Source organism: Phalacrocorax carbo, chromosome 1, assembly GCF_963921805.1.
Source record: "Phalacrocorax carbo chromosome 1, bPhaCar2.1, whole genome shotgun sequence".
Taxonomy (NCBI): Eukaryota; Metazoa; Chordata; class Aves; order Suliformes; family Phalacrocoracidae; genus Phalacrocorax; species Phalacrocorax carbo.
In genome coordinates, this window is record NC_087513.1 from 28,232,810 (window position 1) to 28,254,172 (window position 21,363).

At 44.5% G+C, this 21,363-nt stretch overlaps 1 protein-coding gene across 3 annotated transcripts in view; it reads right to left on the reverse strand.

Moving 5' to 3' along the window:
- MET (MET proto-oncogene, receptor tyrosine kinase) overlaps window positions 1-18,006 on the reverse strand; it is a 92,330-nt gene extending 74,324 nt beyond the window's left edge. The window contains exons 1-2 of one of the 3 annotated variants that reach the window (XM_064446889.1): window positions 17,908-17,994; window positions 3,901-3,987 (exon numbers count right to left, since the gene is read on the reverse strand). The gene's annotated coding sequence lies outside the window, so the exon portion shown is untranslated. Of the gene's footprint in view, window positions 1-3,900; window positions 3,988-17,677; window positions 17,763-17,907 lie in introns of those variants that run through there. The other 2 variants (XM_064446878.1, XM_064446898.1) reach the window with 2 other exon arrangements.
- Between the last annotated feature and the right edge of the window lie 3,357 nt (window positions 18,007-21,363).

Below are 21,363 nucleotides of genomic sequence, written 5' to 3' on the forward strand. Positions count from 1 at the left end.
AGCAAAAAATTCCAAAAGCGCTCTATTTCTGACACAATGCAGAGGCATTGTTTACTGCAATGAGTTTAAATCCACGTAACAGAGGTAGCACTGCAGCAGAGAGAGAAAACAATAGGTAGGACAACAGATAGATGAAGATGAGGCTGATCAGCCACCAATAGAGGAAAAAAGATGCAAGGTTACTTGACAGACACCTACTTTGTTGCAGTATATTCTGTGCTATGTTCTTGTTTTAATGTTCCCAGACAGATTTCCCACCCAACATGCCCACCCAGTATGCCCCTCAGTCTTCAGTCTGCAAACCTCCCCGTTCTTCTAGTGTCTGAAAAAGAGGATCCCTAGCTGTTCAAATACCAGCGTGCACTGCAAAGGGACTGAGAGCCACAAATACTGTCTGACTTATTCTTTCCCTCAAACCACATCTTGGGATGTGAGGCCAGTATCCTTGGATAGGCTACTCTGCCTACACACAGTTGGTGTGTAGCTGGTTTGACACTGTGCTCTGGAGACAGAAAATTGCTCCTTCAACTCCTTTAGCAAATGAGACCCAAAGCAAAGAGCTTAACAGCGAGAGCAAGGGCAAGATTCAGTGCAATGCAAAGGATGCCAGGAATAATAGGTACTGTATTTCACCACTACAGGAAGGAAAATATGAGCAATAAATGAAAACCAAGTCATCTTTGCCCTCACATCTGAGCTCCATCATTGTGTCTTCCTTTGTATGCTTTTGAGGTGTTTCAAGCATCCTCCCAGACAGAAATCTGCTGATTCCCCACCTATGGGAAGCTCAGACTCAGATTTATGGGCAGCTCTAGGGAAGACGGTTCCTCACAATGCATGTCTCCAGCACACTGTGTATCTTTCCTCAAGGTGTCTGAAATCAGAAGACACGTGACACAGTAGCGAGACATTTATAGCTTAGGGAGGACATAGGAGTTATGTGAAGAGTACAGTGTGCAACTCCTTTTTTTAGGCATTTGCTTTTTCACAGTCCTCACATCACATACGCTCCACTGTTCCTCAGTGAGACTCCCATGATATTTGGTGCCTCTTTTTATCTGTATTTGACCCAGAGTCTTTCTCTATTCCTGCAGCCTGCAGCACAGATTTGGTTTTTTGTAGCCTCCAGACCAGGTCACTGCAAACACACTCCACTTGAATACAACCTGAAGAAGCAGGAAAACTTTGGAAAATTAAAAATTCAGTCCCACCTCTCTTCCAAGGTCCAATAGTCCTAGTTCTCCTTAGCACGTACTCAGGTGTCATTTTAGCTGAACTGAAGCACTTAAGAGAGTTTTGCTGAATTAGAACCAAAATACTTAGGCTATAGATACACATTTTGAATACAGGTCAAAGAACTAGTTGCTGCCTATCAGTCGCAAAAGGAAAACAAGTAATCCCTTTGTTTCTCTGCTTGGTATGAATGATGGATGCTGTTCCTTCTTTTGTGACCTTCCCGTGACTTGTGTGTCAGTGTGTCTTTCATGTGTCTACAGAAGACTTGTAAGCTTTGGCCTGTGATAACTATCAGCAAGCACTAGCTGTGTATGGATTATTTCTTTTGTAAGAGATATTTTCAAAGCCTGTGTCATGATGTGCTCATTTTTCCATCCCTCAGCAGACACTAGCTTGTATAACTGATGAGAAAATGGATTTTGGTCAACCGTTGTGAGTGGCTAGTAATGATGTGTCATATTAGTGTGCTTGGCAACCTCAAGCGCTATGGCTGATGCTTCCCACCAGGCTTGGTCTTGAGTGTTTGTGTACCATTAACAGCTTCCCAATGGCAATCTTTTTCCTACAAGTTTCATTCTCCCTAATTATGGCCTGGGTGATAATTTGTAAACATTGAACATCATGTCTCTTCTTCACACTGTTTGCCACTGTACTAATAAGTCAGGCCTGGCCTTATTGTGGAATAACGTTCAAGCTGTCATATGCAAGGAAGCCAGAAAACACAGTCAGGCTTGCTTTCCTAGCCCTCATTTCAACAACTCATGTCCCATTTAACTCCGATCACAAAGAACTCCATGGATCGGCACAAGCTAAGACAACATGCTGACACAAAAGCAAGCGTTCTGTCAGTTGGCTGGTGCATCTCATTTTTCCTTGCTTTATTGCATGAAAGGAAATGAGGGTCCTGCATATGCCACACAGACTGTGTTTGTACAAGAACACATTTAGCTCTCAGATAGGTCATTTCAGGTTAGGTAACAGCAGAGCCATGTTCATTCATATTTCACAGACTCTATTGTCAGCAAATGCTAGCCTTTTCCCTTCTTTAAGGAACCACTTGATAGTTGTTGTTTTTTTTTTTCCAGTGGGATAGCATGTATGGGCTCTGACAGACTTGTGGTGGCAAATTTATATAGGATAACCATAGTGATTTAGTGATTACTGCTCCTGAGAGTTCAGTTTGCTTTACTATCCTGGACCAAAACCTGTGCCACTTCAGGACCTGATTCCCTGTGTATCAGTCACCCTACCATGGAGAGAGCAGCATTGTTTAACAGGACAGGGCAACTGAGGAAAGGAGATGATAACAGCTCCGTCCATCCAACTTTAATGTATTGTTGCAAATTTGTCACAGCACTGGCATCAGCTTCAACAGACTAAGCTCACAGCTGACGTGTTCATCAGACTTTTCAATTAACCGACTGCATCTGTAGACAAGACTGGTTATATCTAAAACACATATTGAGGTTAACCTATTTTCTATGTCCATAGATTAAAAATGTTCTTAAGTCAGAATTGCTAACCTGCATTAGCTACCTTGAATTAATATAACAAGAGAGAACAAGGAAATTTGAGAAAGTAAGTCAGCAACAAACATACTAATGATCCCCCAGTTTAATTCAAATGGCTAATCCGAGTTAAAATCCACGTTCTCTTGTCTTCAGCACTATTTTAACTCCAGTTTAGGATACTCATTCTGAGTAGGATAGGAACATAACTTTCCTGTAGCGTGATATGTACACTAACATGGTGCATTTTCCCAGTGCATAGAGTCACAGGACTTAGTAGCACTGATTTAGGTCATAAATTCATTCATAACAGAGCTGGGAGGTGTCTATGGTACTCTCAAGAGGTGTGTGTGCATGCAGATGGCTGATGGTGAAGAACTGGCGGGCAGGGCACAGCCTAAGCAATTGCTGGAGGATCTACCATTAACTAAACCTTCTACATATCCAGTGCAGTCATGTGTGTCAGAAGAAATTGCTTTCATTAGCATGTTCAACTGATCTGTAAGCCTTTTCTTACAATATTCAAATTAAAAAAAAAAAAATCTAAATTTTCCCTGCATAAAATATACTCTTTAATATACATGATCCATTACTGGGTCCAATATATCATTGTAATTCACAGCAGCTATCAATAGAAGCATTTTCCGTGTCTGCCAGGTTTATTTTTAACAGGCACTAAAACACAAGAACACTAATCTATCCTTCGCAGTGGAGAAAATGTCAATCTTATACTCATTTAGCATTATTTTTTGTAGGTGTCCTGCAGCGCAATAAAGCGTAGAGTGTTTTCTTTGAAACTTGCTTCAGATCTTAACATCCTAAAGCCAACTCGTGTCTTGGGTCTGTAGCACACTTGATTTCTTTGATAATTTTTTGTTGTAATGGCCTACAGTGGCTCTACATGTTCTTTTGTAACAAACCGCAGCAAACACTCACTCATATATTAGGAATGAGTAGAGCAGATCAAGAGCTATACATTGCTCAGAAAGACTAATTTAAAAGGTGGTATACAGCGTTTGTTGGGATTCAGGGAAACTTCTCATGTGAGGTCGTGGCACTCATTCTAAGGACTGAGGAATCAATTCCATAAAGAACAGGAACTAGGAAAGAAGTTCAAAATATACAAATTAAAATTGAAAAAATGGGGAGAAAGTACCCGCAATACAGTAGGTCCTTCGTTATTTGGTTATGCTTATATTTCCAGATGGATTTGGATCTTTAAATACAGGACAGCTTTCCACATCTGGATGCATAAGGATGGAAGGATTAAAAAAATATATATTATACTGCTTGGCAATAGCAGGAAAATAGAAAGTAAACTTTGAACAACACAACACTATTGATCCAATCCATTCACCTGAAATGCAAGTCAGCAATTGTGGAGTTTCGGTAAGAAAATACCTGTGATGCTGTTGTGGCTCTTTACCACTACACTGGCAGTAGAGTAAATCCACTTCTAACATAGACTTAAGCTTGGTATTTACAGCAAATGATTCAGCCTGACAACTGACATGTGAACATCTTACTCATCCAAGTAGAAAAGGAGCTATATGGGGGACTGAGTAACATACTATGCTTGTTATTGTATATGCCATGACCAATAACACAGGGTAAGGTTGGTCTTCTGTTTCAGGTGAGTGCATATGGAGATATTTGGGTTTCACTCCCAATTTTTCACGTGTTTGGAGAGACTAATTCACCTCTTAATGTATTTTTCACTGCATATGCAAAGCAAAGACCTTTATTGACTCCAGCCAGTTGAGATAAAGGCAGACATGTGCCCTGGTTCATCAAGGAAGTCATACAAGCTCAGGTAAAGATGCAAGTTCCTTTTGATGTGTATAAAAACACCTTACATCAGGAGGAAGCAGTTTTTTTGTATTTCTGAGTCGATCCAGTTGATCAACTTTTTGTATGTGTCTGAGCATTTTGTGGTTGCCTGTACAGAACGGGGACAGTGTAATTTCCTTGGAATGTAGTTCCTCCATTCTTAAAGAGCCAAGTTGGCAAACCTGGCTGCAAGCACAGTTTTAGCTCAATTCCCTTAACTACTCTCAGCACTTACTTAGATTTTCTACTTTATGCTTTATGATTTAACATATATCTACCTGAATTCTTGTATTGAAATGCAGAGCAGATTTTGGAAGCCTTTCCTGTCTTGTAAAGCTAACAGCTTTCCACACTGTGATAATTAAAGGAATGGCATGGGTCATAAAATGAAAAAGATTAAAAGGCAAATTGCCATGAATAACCAAGACAGCATACAGATTTGATCTAAATGTTCTAACAGCAATTATGAATGATCTTGATGCGGGGCATTTCCTGCAGTTTAATTGTCATTTGGTGCTAATGGTTCTTCAGAGTCCCTGAGACAATAACCCTTCACAGCCAAACATTAATCTCTTCAAAGAAAAAAAAAAAAAATTCTGTATATCAAGAGATAAGTGATGATAAAGTACATTATATGAAAACTGTACCAAAGGAACTACAAGCACACCAAATTATTCAGTTTCCTTTTGATGTCATAAGTATAATAATAACAGCAACTAAAACCCAGCAAGTCCCTGAATTCCTCCAAGGTGTGGTGCAAATACCTAGGATACCAAGCAAAAGGAATTGTGCTGGCTCTGTTCTTTTCTCTGAAAGAGCTGGCAGGACGGTGTCATGCGGCAGCTTTTCTGCTCCACAGGCACACATAAAGCATGCCACTGGGTGCCATGACTTCACCCTTCTCCGTCAATGTGTCTCCGAGGGCCACAAGGCAAATTAGTGACAAAACCTAGGGTCAAGGATTTCCAATAGGTTGCTGACGCCTTGCTTGATACATAGCTTGTCAAGCCCAGACATCATGGTCAAACTTCATGCAGGGTGCCAGAGAGATCAGCACATCCGCAAGAGTGAGCTGGGCTCCTGGATTCAGAGAGCTCGCCCAAGGGCTGGAACGAGACTGTCAGCTCCCCTTTACTCAGCCTGCTGCGGGTGGCTTCTCCAGGTACAGGAGAAACCAAGAAAAAGGTCTGCTTGTGGACCTGGGCCGCCACCGCACAGAGGCCTTTAGGTTGCCTCCAGGGCCAATCCTTGCATCCAGGAGCTTTTGTGAGGCTGCTGAACCAGTGTGGCCTGGCACAGCCCGTTGGGCTGATAAGTCCGATTTGTCCACATGGATTATATGTAGTGCTGGGAAGTAGGCTGCACTCCTCCTCTGCCCAGGCTGGCTCCATAAGCAGTATAACCATGATCATGTAACATTGTATTTGAGATAACTAGCCCTGCCAAACACAAACTGCCTCTACGCAAAATTAACTCAGTGCCCTTTGCCCCATGAAAAAATGTGGTGCAGACCCTCAGAACGGCTACAGAGAAAACTGAATTGGTTGTGTTTGTAAACCAGCTAGTGAAAGTAATGAAGTCTACATTTATGTCTTAGCTTAGCAGAACACATCCTTTATCTGGTACCAAAGTTAATAACCTGATGGTCTACTTAGCTTCATAGCAGCTTTTTGATAATCAAACAGGAGCAATGTCAAGGATAGTGTTCATTTCCCATCTGTGTTTGGTTAGGAGGTTATGACCTTTTCTTTTTAATGCTGACCTCGTTTTTGTCACTGCAAGTTTATGTTATTGCAATGCACTTTAACTGATGCCCTACTTTCACTCAGTTTAGAAACTGAGTTAATGATGGTTCATTGGCATGACTGCTGCCTTGCTGTGAACCTGTGATTCATGATCTGCTTCCAAGGACTTTACGGCACTGGTGTTCATAAATCCCGAAATGGCCTGGGACCAGCCTATCTGACATCCCGGCTCTCACCAGAGGCAAGAGTGTCACAGCTGCAATCAGTAGAGTGGCTGATCTGGAGCAGCCTCAGCTCCCGTTTTTTTTTTTTGGCAGATCTCCCTCAGTGAGGGTCTGTCAGCCACAGCTTTTATTCTGAAATATTGTGCTGACCTTCAGAAGATGCTGAAAAGCTCAATAGTTTGAAGAAGGTGTTCAGGGATGGCTGAGCGGTCTGAGTTTTTTCATGCTAATGAGGCATTTTTTTTGTCTGAACAGATTTTTCAGCTGCTTCATTTACTTCCTTTCAGCCTTTCCTCTCCCCTCATTTTGGGGAGGCCTGAAGAGCTTAAATGTGCAACTGCTGCTCTCAGGGTTCTTGTTTCTACAGGGTCTCGTACCAGATTTTGGACTTGTTCAGATACTAAAGTGTCTCCTTTTGGAAACCTGGAGCCAGATTCAAGGCGTTTGAGAGATAAGTAAAGAGGCTGTTTCCAAACTTCAGAGAGTATTTACCTTTCACATAGGGGTGACGTGAGGATAAATTAGCTCATTCTTACAAAACACTTCAGAAATATGAAGGGCTTATTGCTGCTGTTTACAACAGACACAGCACAGCAAGGCTGAGCTCTAGGATGGTACCTGCCATAAAGGAGTTTATTTAAAACCATGGTCTTTGTCCCCACATGAACAGGTTGGCCAAAGGTCTAAACCTGGGACTAGGGCTTAGCTCTGCCCCTCTCTGCCACCTGCCCTCCCCTGGGTGCAGGCAGCCCCTGCCTGCGCTCTCCTGCCCTTCTGCTGTGAGAGATCCAGCATCCCACTCCGACAGCTGTGCCTCGCTCTCCTCCTCCTGTCCTGGTGGGAAGATGCAGACAGTGGAAGGCATGGATGTGAATCTTCCTAGGCAAAGCAGTCCTCGTGCTTCAGAGCCCAGTGGGCCAGAAAGAAGAGCAGGGATTTAGCACGGGACTGGAGGTTGCCTGTCAGCAGCAGGACCCGTCTGCAGTACCCGGCTCCATCCTGTCTGGGGACTGCGAGCAAGCTTAGCTGGGAGCTGTAACCCAGCCAGGTTGGAGAGCCTCTTATTGCTCCATGTGATTTCTTCTCCTGCAGAGCTGAAGCTCAGGTGAGATCCAGGGCATATTCAGCACAAAGTGCAGGCACTGGTTGATCTAAGCACCCGAGAGCTTTGTGGCCAGCGAGTGTTAGCTTTCTGGATCCCTTTCTTGGACTTATGCCCTGAGCTCACTCTAAACCCCATTTTAGATGCCAAAGTAGCCTCTCTGGATCTTAATCATAATTTTAAGCTTGGTCTGCTTATCCAAAAGGAAAATAAAATGGCAGTGGTAAAATTGGAAATGCCAGCTAATGTAAGTTTTTAATTTAGGACTTTATATTACAACAATAGCTCCTGAGCATGAGGTTTTGTTAAGTAGTTGATAGCACTGAATTCAGTACTTCAGGCACTGAGCAAAGGTCACTGTCATTTAAAAAGAACATTTGCTTTTACACCCCTGCACCTACTTAAAATATTCACATTATATTGTATTGCTTATTAGCACCATGTATGTCATGTTCAAATAAAAGAAATGGACTACTCGTGATTAATAATTACTTGAGCAATTTAAATTTGAACAAGATACAGCTGTTGGGGTTCATGATGGGAGAGATCTAAATTCCCACACATCTGGATTCTCACAGAAAAGCCTGGGTTCAGACCTAAGGTTCGTCAGGATAAGCTACATTCCTTTACCGCGAAGCCACCACTTTTTCCAAGACTTGACTCTGCAGTCTTTATCCAAACAATATTCTCATTGATTCTTGTGATAGTTGAGCTGACTAAGGACTAGAAAACAGGGTGCTTAAAACAGCCTGAAAGGCAGAAGATCTGTTGACATGACAGAATCTCAATATTACCTCATTTAAAATGAGCAATAGATGATACAGGGTAAATACTGAGATGTAGAAGGCATAACTTAACAGGGATGATAGGTGCAGAAGAGTAAATCTTTGAAAATCTTATATATTGTTAATGAAGATAATCATTACTCTTTAAAGAAAGACTGAATTAACCTACATTGCATTTCCAACTAGCTAGCTAATGGACACAAGCATTATCTTTTCATATGTCTTTGAAATCCCTATAAACCATGCCTAGTCAAATATTTGACTGATGGGCATTTACCCCTATTAATAGCATGCAATGGAGGTCTCGGTAAACAAACTACCTTTAGATTTGCCTTTTTGAGAAGGGAAAAGGGTACCTTCTTATCCTTTAGCCACCTCCTATTGCTCCTTGCTGCTTCCTGAAAGGCTTTTTGTACTGTGAAAACAATTCAGTGGTTGTTACCTTATTTTTGTGCCCTGCAGGGATTTCAGGCCGTACTCTCCTCAGATAAGCAGGAAGCCCTCCTGCTGCAGACAGGGGAACTTTGGAAGCCATGCATGCTTATCTGCAGGCAGGGGTTGGCCCAGCCTGTGTTTAGTTTACAAGAGAAATGTGGTATTATTTGCATAAAAGGAGTTCTTTCAAAGCATGTTATATGAAAACATCTCAATCTGAAAACAAACAAAGAAAAAAAACCACCACAACAGTGATGTTCAGGAAGCAGCAAAGATGTCTCTGAGCTCACCCAAACTGATTTTATCATAGCAGCTTACATGTGAAGAAGAACAAACACATACTTATTTTTGTAAATGTGTTTTCAGAGAAAAGAAAACTACAGAGAACTGGCAAACAGTCCTCCTGACTGATAATGACCATGCATGGTGATTTTCCTTTTCAGCCCTGCAGAAAAAACACGGGATTCAGTTCTCCAATTAGAAGGTCATTAATGATTTTTGTGATTTCATGCACTCTGTGCTGACTTTACCTATGTCCTGACTGGCTCTCATATCTCCCACCTTCTGTTAGGACACTATGCATTCAAAGATGCTCTTCTCATGTAGCCTGCCATAGTTATCCAGGAAAAAAAGAGAATTTGTTGGTCAGGTCTTTCTGAGTATAACCAGGAGAGAGAGGGAATCATCCCTTTCTCACAAATGGACGTGCCTTGCAATTCATCTCTTTTGTATACATAGAGTCGGGATAATAAGGACAAAAATCCAGTGGAATGTGAAACAGAAGAGTAACTGAATTCTATGGAATTTAATGGAAGATGAAATGTAACAGGGTTTTAACATATTGCAGTTCTGAAGCACAAACAGAACTGATATTAAATTTCATAGGATAGTTCAAAAACTTATAGTAAGGTTCCCATGTTGGGTAGATTCAATAGGATTTTCCCATTGTGAAAATCCGACTGACGAGCCAAGGTGGAGAACTGGCAAGACCTGTAGGAAGTCATACAAGAGGACATCCCCAGACAGAAGCTGTTTCATCCTCTGAGAAGGCAAAAGGACATAATGAAGTGATGCCACCATGCCATGTTCTCTGGTGATTCACTACGTTAAGGCCGGTGTCGGCAACACCAGGAAAAACAAATGGTTGGGAATTTCAGATTCTGACTACAATACATTTAATAAACACTACATACTAGGGAATGGGGAAACCAAGGCAAAGCACAGAAATAAAGCCATAGTGCAAGTGTGGGTCTTCCACCTGTTCTCAGCACTTGCACAGTTTCCACTGAAGGTGATGGAATTTATTTGTATCCAGACATCCTGAGTTTAACTAAAGGTGCCTACATCCTGGCTGGGGGAACCCCCACACTGACTACATGGAAGCGCTGCAACACAAACAAGGGTAAAACTCATTATCATGCAGCACTCCATCCTTGAACATGTACGGGAGGGCCAAGCAAGGCAGATGCCGAAGTTTTCCTTCATCAGAAGCGTTAAACAACAGTTAAGATAAAGTTTTCAATCAGCTACTGTGGGCTAAATTGCATCCTCACACATGCACAACGTTTTCCACTGATTTGAATGGATGATGAACACATTTTTCAGGGTGAAATTTGGATTATATTCTCTGATGCAGAAGTGCTTAATCACATATGGAGCTTCAAACATGGGCTCAGTGCTTCACTGGAGTCCAACACTATTTGCATTCTGCCTGCTTTTTAAAGCATTATTAATATTGCAATTGTATTTTTTTTTAATGCAGCTTTGGCCATTTGTAAGAACAATATCAAATACCAAGTATTAACAAGAAACATTTTTTCCCCCAGGAAAAATATTAGCCTCTAATCCAAAGAGCAAAAGCAATAAACCTAAAGTGTTTAAGCAAAGGTTTTGCAGGACAGTAATATATAACATTTAAAATTAGTGCCCACTTTCTAGAAGTAGACAGGAAACCTGAATATAACTCTAGTAATTCATTTAACATTTTCAATGACATTAGGAAAGAGAAATTAATCAACTTTTGACATGAATTCAACTACCAACACCTTTCATTGTCTTCAGTAAAGCTGCCTCTCTCTGCTTTATCCTCCTTTCTCAGACCTAACCAATAGGAACTGGGTTTTTTGGATGAGTAGACACATGCCATGAGGACACATGAAAATTATATAATAATACCCATAACAGATATGGGGATATATAATAACAGATAAAAGGATATATAATTCCTATAACAGAAATCCTAATGCAATTTTGACTGTATCACAGTCTCAAAGACAGAGAGAAATCCAAGCCACAGTTACCCCAGCATATATCTGAAGACAGGTGATAGATCTAAGATCTAAATAGATAGAAGAGAGATTTTCTTTTCTACTCATGCATTTAGGATAACCCACAGATTTGGGGATTTTCTAAAAAGCTGGGGTTACTCGGAAACCTGCTACTTTATCCTCATAGGATCATCCATGGGGTGGGTGTGAGGGAACGAGAAACAAACCCCAGTGTCTTAATAAATATCTCTAATGGTCCTGAAATTCTGGTGGTTTAGTTTGGGCCAACCAATCCAAAAAGTATTCTTATCCAGGATAAAGTTAAAGACAAAACAATAAAAAACCCCACGTACGTCTCTAGGCACTCACACGGCACAATAGACCTCTACCAAGCTTGAAACCGTGCTAGCCAGAAGAGTTTCAATACAGAAAAACAATCTAAATGAAAGGTGAGGTTCAGCATCCAGCTGAAACAAACTAAAAAAAATGAACATAAAAACAAAAGAAATAATATCTCCTAAAATAAGGGGAAAATATCTAAGTTCTGAATTCTAACTGTAGCTGGTAATTGTTTTCATCTGCTCATTAGACATGCTCAGAAAGGATTTCTGCTTCCACAAAACGTAGACAAAAATAAATAGTTCCTGCAGGAACTATCAATTTCTGCAAATATTAACGAGAAAAAATTCATGTGGAAAAAGATACCTCAATCTTCTATTAAAGCTGAAGAAGAGGAAATACATTTTGCAAACACGCACAAAGGCAGAGCAAAACCCACAGTCCATGAAGAGTCAGTGGCAAAACTCCCAGGGACAACCATGAGGCCAGAGTCTTGCTTACGGTTCCTACCAGGCAAGTTGCACAACCACAAGAGGAGGTATGAAAAGGAAGTTGCTTGAGACCCACATACGTTGCAGGTCCGAGCCATTGTGGTGGGTGATAGAGGGACTGGAATTCAGCTGAGGGCAACGTTCTGCCAGATGTGGGCAGGGGCAGCAGTCGGCACAGCTGGGGCTGGGATGCTGCCATCCCACACTGGGGCCATGTGGCTCTCAGCCCTAACAAATGCTCAGTGTAATCAGTCCATTAGCCCAGGTTTCTCCCAGCCCCAGACAGTTGTTTAAAATGAGCATCATTTGAAGCAAACCAGAAACCTTAACTCTGTATTTAATAAATAACTGTAACTTTACTGCCTAAATCCAGGGTGGTCCAGCCTCACTACTGTTACAGGCAAAATGCCTTTTTGAGTCCCATAACTACAACTCTCCCCTCTGAAGGGGGTTCAGCTATGATATGTAGGGTGCAGAGGCACACTACAGGGTCACAAGCATAGGCACCCCAGAAAGCAAGAGGCAGGAGTGTTACGTATGCTTTATTTTCTGGTCACCTGCCATGTCTAGACAGCTGAAAGCCCTTCAGGTACTGCATGCAATCCTCCTGCAGCTGGGATCTTGCCTGGAGGCCACCTGTTGGGATACTTTTTGCTCTACAAAGAGAATCAGAAGCTTTTACGGGACTCTCTTCAGTCACAACCAATGCTATGATCCTAGCCATTTTATAAAATAAATTATACATTTGGCAAATTTCATATCCTTATGCTGAAGGAACATCTGCCTGAAGCCAAAATCTTCCTGTGTGGGAAGTGAACAACTCACATTGTATAATATTGTCAATAAAAGTTAATTACTTATTGCTTAAATCTAGCTGTCTTTATAACTGTGCCACCTCAATTAACTGGCTCTGCTTTTAGAAGTATAACTGAGAGGCCCCTATGCTTCATCATCAACCCCAGAGCCATGCTATTTTGAAAATAAAAGACCTGTATCCTGTCCAAAAAATAAAACTCTGGAGGTGACTTGCCATGTTGCCATTTTGGATTACAAAAAAAAAATAAAAAAATACTCGGCCAACACACAGGGGAAGGCTTAATTCCAGCAAACACACACATAAACAGGAAATCTCTCTCCAGTCAGAAGGTATTTTTCCTTCGTACAATGGGGTTCAAAGATGTGTCATCATATAGTTTAAAACAATTGCTAAGGGACCTTACCATTTCCAATAGCCTAACAGTAGAGTCAGCTTCCACGGTTGAAAGCCTGTTGGAACTTGCATGGGGAGGCACACAAACACTGACAAATACATGCTAGCTTAGGCCAGTGCACAGTTTTTAATCAATAAACATGTCAAGCTGGGGAATGGGGAGGGGAGGGAATCAATTTTCAGAAGGCAAATGGTAACAACTGTAGATTTAATCAAATTGCAGCTGCAATCCCTTACTATTCTCAATATTTTTGAAAGAAAGTAGCTCCATGGCAAAGAATGAATTTCAATAAATGTCACATATTTAGTTATATTGCTGATTTTTTAAAATTTATCAAGCTAGGTCACCGATCCTTCACAGAAATGACACTAGGACATGTCAAAAAGATTCTGATACTGTTTAGTTGGATAAACGTCAAAATGAAGGAGCTATGGTAGAGGAAAGCAACTTACATAGAAATTGTTATTTCTCTGTGACTACAAGAAAAAAAGGCATGCCAATGTGACCCTTCAAAGAGAGGTTAAAGCTGCAATGTACACAACAAAATGGATAGCCATCAAATACCATGGCGATGGCCGTGGTGCGAACACTTGAGCAAAATGAAAATCTTCTGAAAGCATTCGGCAATTTTCCTTTCGCATGCATTTGCAATGGAATTTATCATTAATTCCAACGAGATCCCATCCGCTTCCTTCCCTACAAAAGGACAATTGCATGTTCATTTTTCTTGGAATAAGCAGAAGAGACTATCACGGAGCTGTAGGATGCACAAAAAAAGCATTTTGTTTAAGTATTTTGAGCTTATTAAACTCTTCAGCATTACAGAAACTCTTCTGTTATTGACACCTGCTTGAAAAATGAAATGTTTGAGGCACTTGCTTCCCTGGAGACCGGTGTGCTGGCGGAGAGGCAGAGGAGAGGGGCTTCAGGGCATCCACTGCCTCCCTGTTTGCACCGCATGCACCCTGCACCTGGGTCATGTACACAGCCTCTCCTTAAAATATGAAGGTTACAAAACCCTTAAAATTTGAGGGTTATAAACCCCTCAAGTTCTCCATCTCCACTTCCATTTCCCACTTTGATATTTGGCGTAGTCAGTCGCGACTAACTCAAGGAAGGTCCATCTGAGCTAAGGGGACTCGGTCACCATCCAGCCAAATCAAGTGACTGAAAAAGATCACAGTGCGACTAAAAAGCCTCAGAACAGATTAAAAAAAAAAAAACACAAGGCAACCTACTTGGGAACACTGTTTCCTTCAAAGGAGTTACATCCTAGACCAATTTGGTCTGATAACTTTACCTCTCCTTTATTTTTCTAATGTTTAAAATTGGAGGAAAAAGATACTTTATCTTCTTGTACAACATCATAGTTTTCCTGAAGGCAAATAGCTTGGCAATTTGCTGGATTTGTTAATGCTAGAGGAAACAAGTTAGCACACATACCATGTGTTTGAATGCCTTTGGAAATTAGATTGAAACACTGATTTGATTTCCTAAAAGGTATCTTAAACAAGGCAAGGTTAGAGATTTGGAGAGTAATGAGAATTTGTGTGACTTCAAACAGCTCTACATAAAACAGACCTGATATTCTGGGGGGAAAAAGGTCACCTAATTATTCGTTTCCTGAAGGCCCTGTCTATACTACATTTCCCCTGGGTAAGGAAACTGATTTAAAAATGGCTTCTGCCAACGCGCTCGCATCAGTCGCTATGTACGAGATATAGATTTGTTAAAACCATTGCCAAGAAAAGCGCAACATTTTTACAAGGAGAGAACAACAGAAACCTTCCTCGCTTGGCTGCGTGGGGAGGGACGGGCAAAGAGGTGCCATCTGCGGAGTCCCCTGCAGAGCCATGGTCCTGCCTCCTTGGTGACGGCGTGCTGTTCAGGACCACGTGGCGTGACCGTTGGTGGGGAGTTGCAAGGGTTTAACTATCGGCTACAAACTTTGCTGGTACTTTGTGGGAGGCAAAAATCACAGGCTGTGGCTACAGCGGACAAGCGGCACAGGTTGATGGCTCGGCTGAGGGAAGCAGCCTAATGAAACATGAAATTGTGTTGCTGGCTCAAAGGCCAGCCAACGAGGCAGCAACGGGGAGATCAGGCGGGAAGCCTGGACACAAGGGTTTAACAAGAACCAGCCACAAAGGTGTGGTTGCCACACAAAATCTTAGGAAGGTTTGTTGGAAGTATCACACTGCAACACATTCCTTCTCTTTTGCACCAAACAGATCCTGTAACTCCCTTCTGGGATTTGTGTTCCCGTAGTTTCAGGGAACGCTATTCAGCTGCTGTATTGCTTTCTTGTTCAAGAGATGATGTGTGTTTCTGTAGCGCTGAGAGCGCCTAAGCAGGATTTCCCTTACACTAGATATTCCACAAACACACATGGAGATGCAGAACCTCTCCTTGCTTTCTGCCTGAAGTGAATGAAATCTAGACACATCACCACCACAAAGGAATTGTAGTACAAAGCACATCATCCAGAGGTCTGGGACTCCCACTGCTGCAGCTCAGGCTCTCCGGCCACCCCAACACAGCGTGTTGCTGGCATCAGGTTCCCTTTGCGGCTGTGAAGGCAAGGCTGCTGCTCTTGCACTGCAGCCAGCTGTGCCGGCTACTCTCTGGAGTCCTGGAAGCCAGATTTGGGAGGCAGCAGGCTTTGAATTTCTCCTCTCAGTTGAAAAACACAGAATAGTCACTTGCAGATCATAGAAGAATGAGAGTGGGTGGGTTGGCCCACCTTCAGTTGGCATTGCATCAGCAGGAGGAGGTTACAGGTCATCAGCTAAGGTACCAGAAAACTATAAACGCGGGAAAATCAGGATGGGAAAGGCAGTCCTGGGAGGACAATATTTGCCACTCAGTTTTGCATTCATGAGCTGTTCGTTGAACCTCTGCTGAGTTTTGGCTCTCTGGCCAGCTTGCCCTGACTCAGTGTGCTCCCGTCCATCTCTAGGCTGCACTGCCATCTCCTCCGAGCAAGCGACACCTCCACAAACCACTCTCCAGCCACAACATGTGCAATTTAGCTTACCAGTAAAGAGCTGCTATGCAGTGGTTATCCTCTGGAGAAGAAAAAAAGAGAAGGAAAAAAAAAAAAGCCCTATAGGATAATAAAGAAAAGACAATTCATTCCCTCCCGACCAAAAAGGCAAAGAAGCTGAGTCTCTTTTCTGTAAATAGAGAGATGAATGTTTTACAAAATATTCCTTTTCCAAATGATTCAGTTTAAATTAGAAGACAGTAGGAAAAAGAATCATACAGTGCTAAAGAAGGATTAGGGCACACAAAGAACAAGCGATACAGTCATTCTCTAACTTACTTTGTTTTCAACATGCAGCTCCTGCCAAAGGCTAGCTTTTTGCTCTCGCAGTGTATGATCTGTAAACATTTAACCAGCTCTTAGAGAAACATGTGAGACACTTTATCTTGCCTGATTATGAATCCAAACCTCTCGGATCTCCACTCACACCCCTCCACACACCACACACCACCCCCCCAAAAAAAAAAGAAAGAAAAGGACACCATGCTCTTTTTGCTGGTGGACAATGCAAAAAGCACCTGTAGGATAAAAGCAAATGAACTACCACACATGGCATAGGTTCTTTGGAAAAAGCACGCACTGCAGCCTGAATAACCTCCTATGGGTTACAAATGCACAGTTTGTTAAACATCGCTGTTACTCGATTATTAATCCCTATTTTAAGATGTATGTGTGAAACTTCCAATTTCTAAGGAGTGCGTTTAGTATTTATAAAGCCAAAGGCCACCTAATTTAACGCTGACATAGAAACAGTGGTGGAATGCCGTGATATGGTGCAAATTATTTACCGTTTGAAGCAAATCCTGCTTTTTAAGAAGGGAAAAAAAAAAAAAAAAAAAAGCCCAAACCGCAATACGAGCGCACGGAAGCCTGTGAAGGCTGTACAACCATAAAGTACAAATCCCCCCACCCGGGGAACCCGACAGGCTCACCCCGAGACCTCAGCCTCACGGAGGGCGGCCGGACCGGCGGCCACCACCACAAACCCACACCTCGGAGCCACCGTTTCCGAGTTGGAACTTCCCCGTCGCGCTTGCGGGCAGCCCCGCCACAGGCGGCCGCCGCCGCCTCCGGCCGCGCTGCTCCGCGCCCGCGGAGCGGGCAGGGGCGGGCGGCGGCGGGGGGCAGCGCGCTCAGCCTGCGCGGCCGCCCTGCCCTGCCCTGCCCTGCCCTGCCCTGCCCGGCCATGCACTCCCACTTCGCGGGCGTACCCCTGCGGAGCCCGGCCGCGCAGGGGCAGCCGGTGCCGGCGGTCCCGCACCGCGGCTCACCTGCCCCCGCCCGGCGCGAAGCCTGCCCGCCGCGGGGAGGGCAGCGGCGGCCGCGGGCTCCGCGCTCCCGCGAAGTTCCCGGGCGGGGCACGGCGCAGCACCCGGGCCGCTCCCCGTCCTCCCCCGCCGCCCCAGCTCATCCCGCTCGCCGCGTCCCCCCCCCCCCCCCGCCCTTGCCGGTCCTTACCGGAGCGGAGCGGGCTGCGCGCCGGCTCCGCCGCCGGAGGGGCGAGCGCTGCACGGCGGCGGGCTGGCTCCGCCGCCCTCGCCCAGACACCCGGCCCAGCCCGGGCGGGGCGGAGCGGGGCGCAGCCGGGCGCACCTCCGCGACCCCGCGCCGCGCTGCCAGCTCCCCGCAGCCCGCCCCCCGCCACCACCCGCGCCCCCGCCGCCCCGGCCCCGCGCCGCCGTCCCTACCTGGGGGCGGCGGGGGCTGCGCGCCCCGGCGGGCTGGGCCCTCCCGCCCGGCACCTGGGCTGCGGGGCGGCTCTGCGCGCCCTTCCCTCCGGCGCCTCCGCCGCGCTGGTGGCGGCTCCCAGCGGTAAATCAGCCGGTCCCCTCGGCTCCCTCCGCCCCTCCGGCGCGGTCCTGACCTGCCTGTGACTCACCACATCGCAGGAGCCCGGGTGCGCGGCGGGGGGAAGGAGAGAGGGGGCGCCTCCTTCCCTCCCTCCCTCTTCTCCCCTCCCTCCCTCCGTCCCTCCTTCCCCCCCATCCCTCACGGCCAGCCTGCCCCAGCCCGGGGGCAAGAGGGATGGCTGCCGCTCCCCAGACGGGCAGAGCACGAGGGGACCCGCCGCGGCTGCCCTTGGTGGCCCTTGTCCTACGGCCGGGCGTTTTCAGGCCGAGCGGGTACCGGTGGCCCGCAGGCACAGCCACCCGCCGCGGGGCACCCCCGGCTCTCTGCGCCCCAGCGCTGCTAAAGCCGTACCCTGAGAGACCAAGACCTGGGCACCTCCAGGCTCATCTCCAGACCCCTCAAGCCGTGTAGTGGGAAAAAATTCATATTGCTCCTGGCATAGCGTCAGTGCTGGCTGTGCTCTGAACGTCTGTCCACACGTGATTCAGAGTAAATGACCTCAATTCATACAGACCATCAAATAGCTATCTCCCCGCCATTTGTGCTTCCTGTAGGTACTAAACGGTGCAGGCTGGGGTCTCAACCTCGCAAGGTTCGCAAGGCAGGCGGTGTCTTCATCTTCCAGAGGTGCTGAGAAACTGAGTCGCTGAGCAATGCCACCAGCACTTGTGGAGCTGCTGAGAGGCTGCAAGTCTCAACACCGAGGCCTGCACCAGAGGACCCATCTTTTTTTTGTGGTAGTGAGTTTCAGCAACTAGTGATTTAAACCAGATTTTAAGTGAAAGGCTCCGTATTCCAATAGAAGTTTTTGGAAACATCTATTTTCCCTTTGTATGCTTCCTTTTTTGGCCCCAACTCTGCTCCCCTTAATCATACCATTTAAACCAATGAATGTTTTGCATGAGTAAAGTACAAGGAACTGTAAGAAACATTGCCCAGTTTCATGATTAACCATGGGAAAAACGTCAGACCTTACATCAAAACATTTTGAAAGGAAAATTAAATATAGTATTGTATGTATTTGCTTTAGGCCTGGGATGTCACCATGATGTGTATATAGACAAAGCCGTACATCAGAACAAAATGCTTTTAAACAGCAGTTAGCCAGCCTTCCGCTAATCTGCATCAGCAGCACTTTCACAATTTGTTTATCTGTCTCCTCTTTCCTATGGGCTTTTTGGCACTGGTGATAAAGACATCTAACCTAGCTATAAACCAATTCTCCACAATAACAAATGTGCGATCGAGGCAGCGTGTAGCCTTTTATGTGTTTAACTTGTGAAATTCTCACTCTGCAGTATCTTTTATGGACAACAGATAGCGAAAAAGACAGCCTCTTACAATAAGAAAAGTACAGTGGTGAGGTTATGCTTATTGCCTCCTCGTTTCGTGTAGGTTAGCAACACACAAAAATTTACACCAAATGAAGACAAAACCAGCCCCTTCTGGTTCCTGCAAGACGAAATTGCTAAAAACTAAAAACTAAGAAGCAGTACAGATGTTCTGAGTGATCTGATCTCATTTGTTTGAAGTCCCTGAAAATCCATCCATTTACTTCAATTACCTTTACTTCAATTAATACTCGGCAGTAGTTAGAAAAAGAAGATTGAGAAGCAACACAGACAGCTCCAGCCCCTAGAGGGAAAAGCATGGTTACAGTTAGATCGTACTATTCACTGGGCTTCAGTTAAGCAGTGTGCATCCATAGTCACACCAGATTTGGAAGTATCTGCCTCATTAGTTTTGAAAGAAAGTGATAAAGATAAAAGATTTCAGTCCGATGTTCGTCCTCTTAAGGACAGCCCCGTGTGCTATCTGTTCTTAGTGAGCTCCTCAGCTCCCCATGCACCTGTCCGGGCTGAACAGCCAGCTCCCGAGCTGTTATCAGTGGGACAGCCTGTGCTATTCTAAAGCTAACAAATGGATTGTCACTAACATTAAAAGGAGAAACAGATGTTTCCTTTCCATTTTGACCATGCCGATGCCATGTTATTTTAGGTTAGCTGTATGAGACAGCTACACCGCAGCGGGGCTTTGATAATCCTCGGATACTCCCTTCACTGTGCTTGTAGTCAGGTCTATGCACCATGAACTGCTTCTCAGAGGCTTGAAGCACCTTTCAGGTGCAAGAACTGGTAAAAAAGAAACTACAACCTTCTTACTTATCAACCTGTTTTTCTTAGATCTTTTTGCTCTTTTGTGCCTCCTGTCCAAAAGGAGCTGGTCCTCTACACTCTGTTAAGGCGTCTGACAAAAGTATGATGGTGTGGCACATTTTAGAAAGCTGACGGCACTGGAAAAAGCAATTCAAAAGTGTAAAGGAGAGTCTGTCGGGTGATCCATTCAGCAAGAGAACTGGAACGCACTGGGGAGAGTATTGGCACGTGCTTCCCAGCCCTGACGTGTTTCGAGATAGGGAGCTGATGAGCAAACTCTGTCACTTGTCCAAGAATACAAACGTACAGTTAGAAAAATTAGTTGCAAGGCTACGTTTAAGTTGAACTTTCAAACGTAAAGATGAGGAATGAAAACACAGGCCGATTTATATTTCTATACATCGGCAGTAGTGCACCCCCAACACACTAAGGGGCCCAGTTCAGTCCTATGGGCTTGATTGTGACTTCTGTACAGAGCCTAAGAAATAGTTTATCATAACTACAGGAGGCAAAATGGAGTCCAAAGATCAGATTCATCTAGGTACCCGACTCCTATTTAATTTCAATAAGGAGAAGATGTTTAGGTATCTCTGTGAATCTGGATCTAACCACCTATTTTAAACCTGCAGAATCGAAAATGGGTCCACTATGCGTTTCTGTAGGACCACGCTATACTCTATGGCACCACAGGTATTTGGTGCCATCAGTGGATTTGCTCTTCATTGTTTGCTGCAGTCTTTCGCACCTTTGGGAGTGGATATGAAACGCAAATGTCATTGTGAGACTCCAGAAACTTCTGACTTAGCTGGGCTTACTCCTAAGTAAATGATTTCTTAAGGAGGAAGAGAGTGCAAAGGAATTATTTCAATACTTAACAACACGGGAGACAAAGATCTCTAGACCTGAGCTTAGCAGTGGTGGGTATTAGGTACCCTTCTGCCACAGTACCCTGCAACGTGGACTGACAGTAGCTCAGTCTGAGTCTCCCTGGTGGGCCATGTACAATAAAAGAGCCTTAGATGACTACACCCAACCCAGCTGCCTTACAGACCAGTGATCCAAAGGTAAAATATCAGTGCACCAGCCTGCTGGGGTAATGTAACTGTAATTCCTGAGGACCCTTGTTTACTGGAAGGC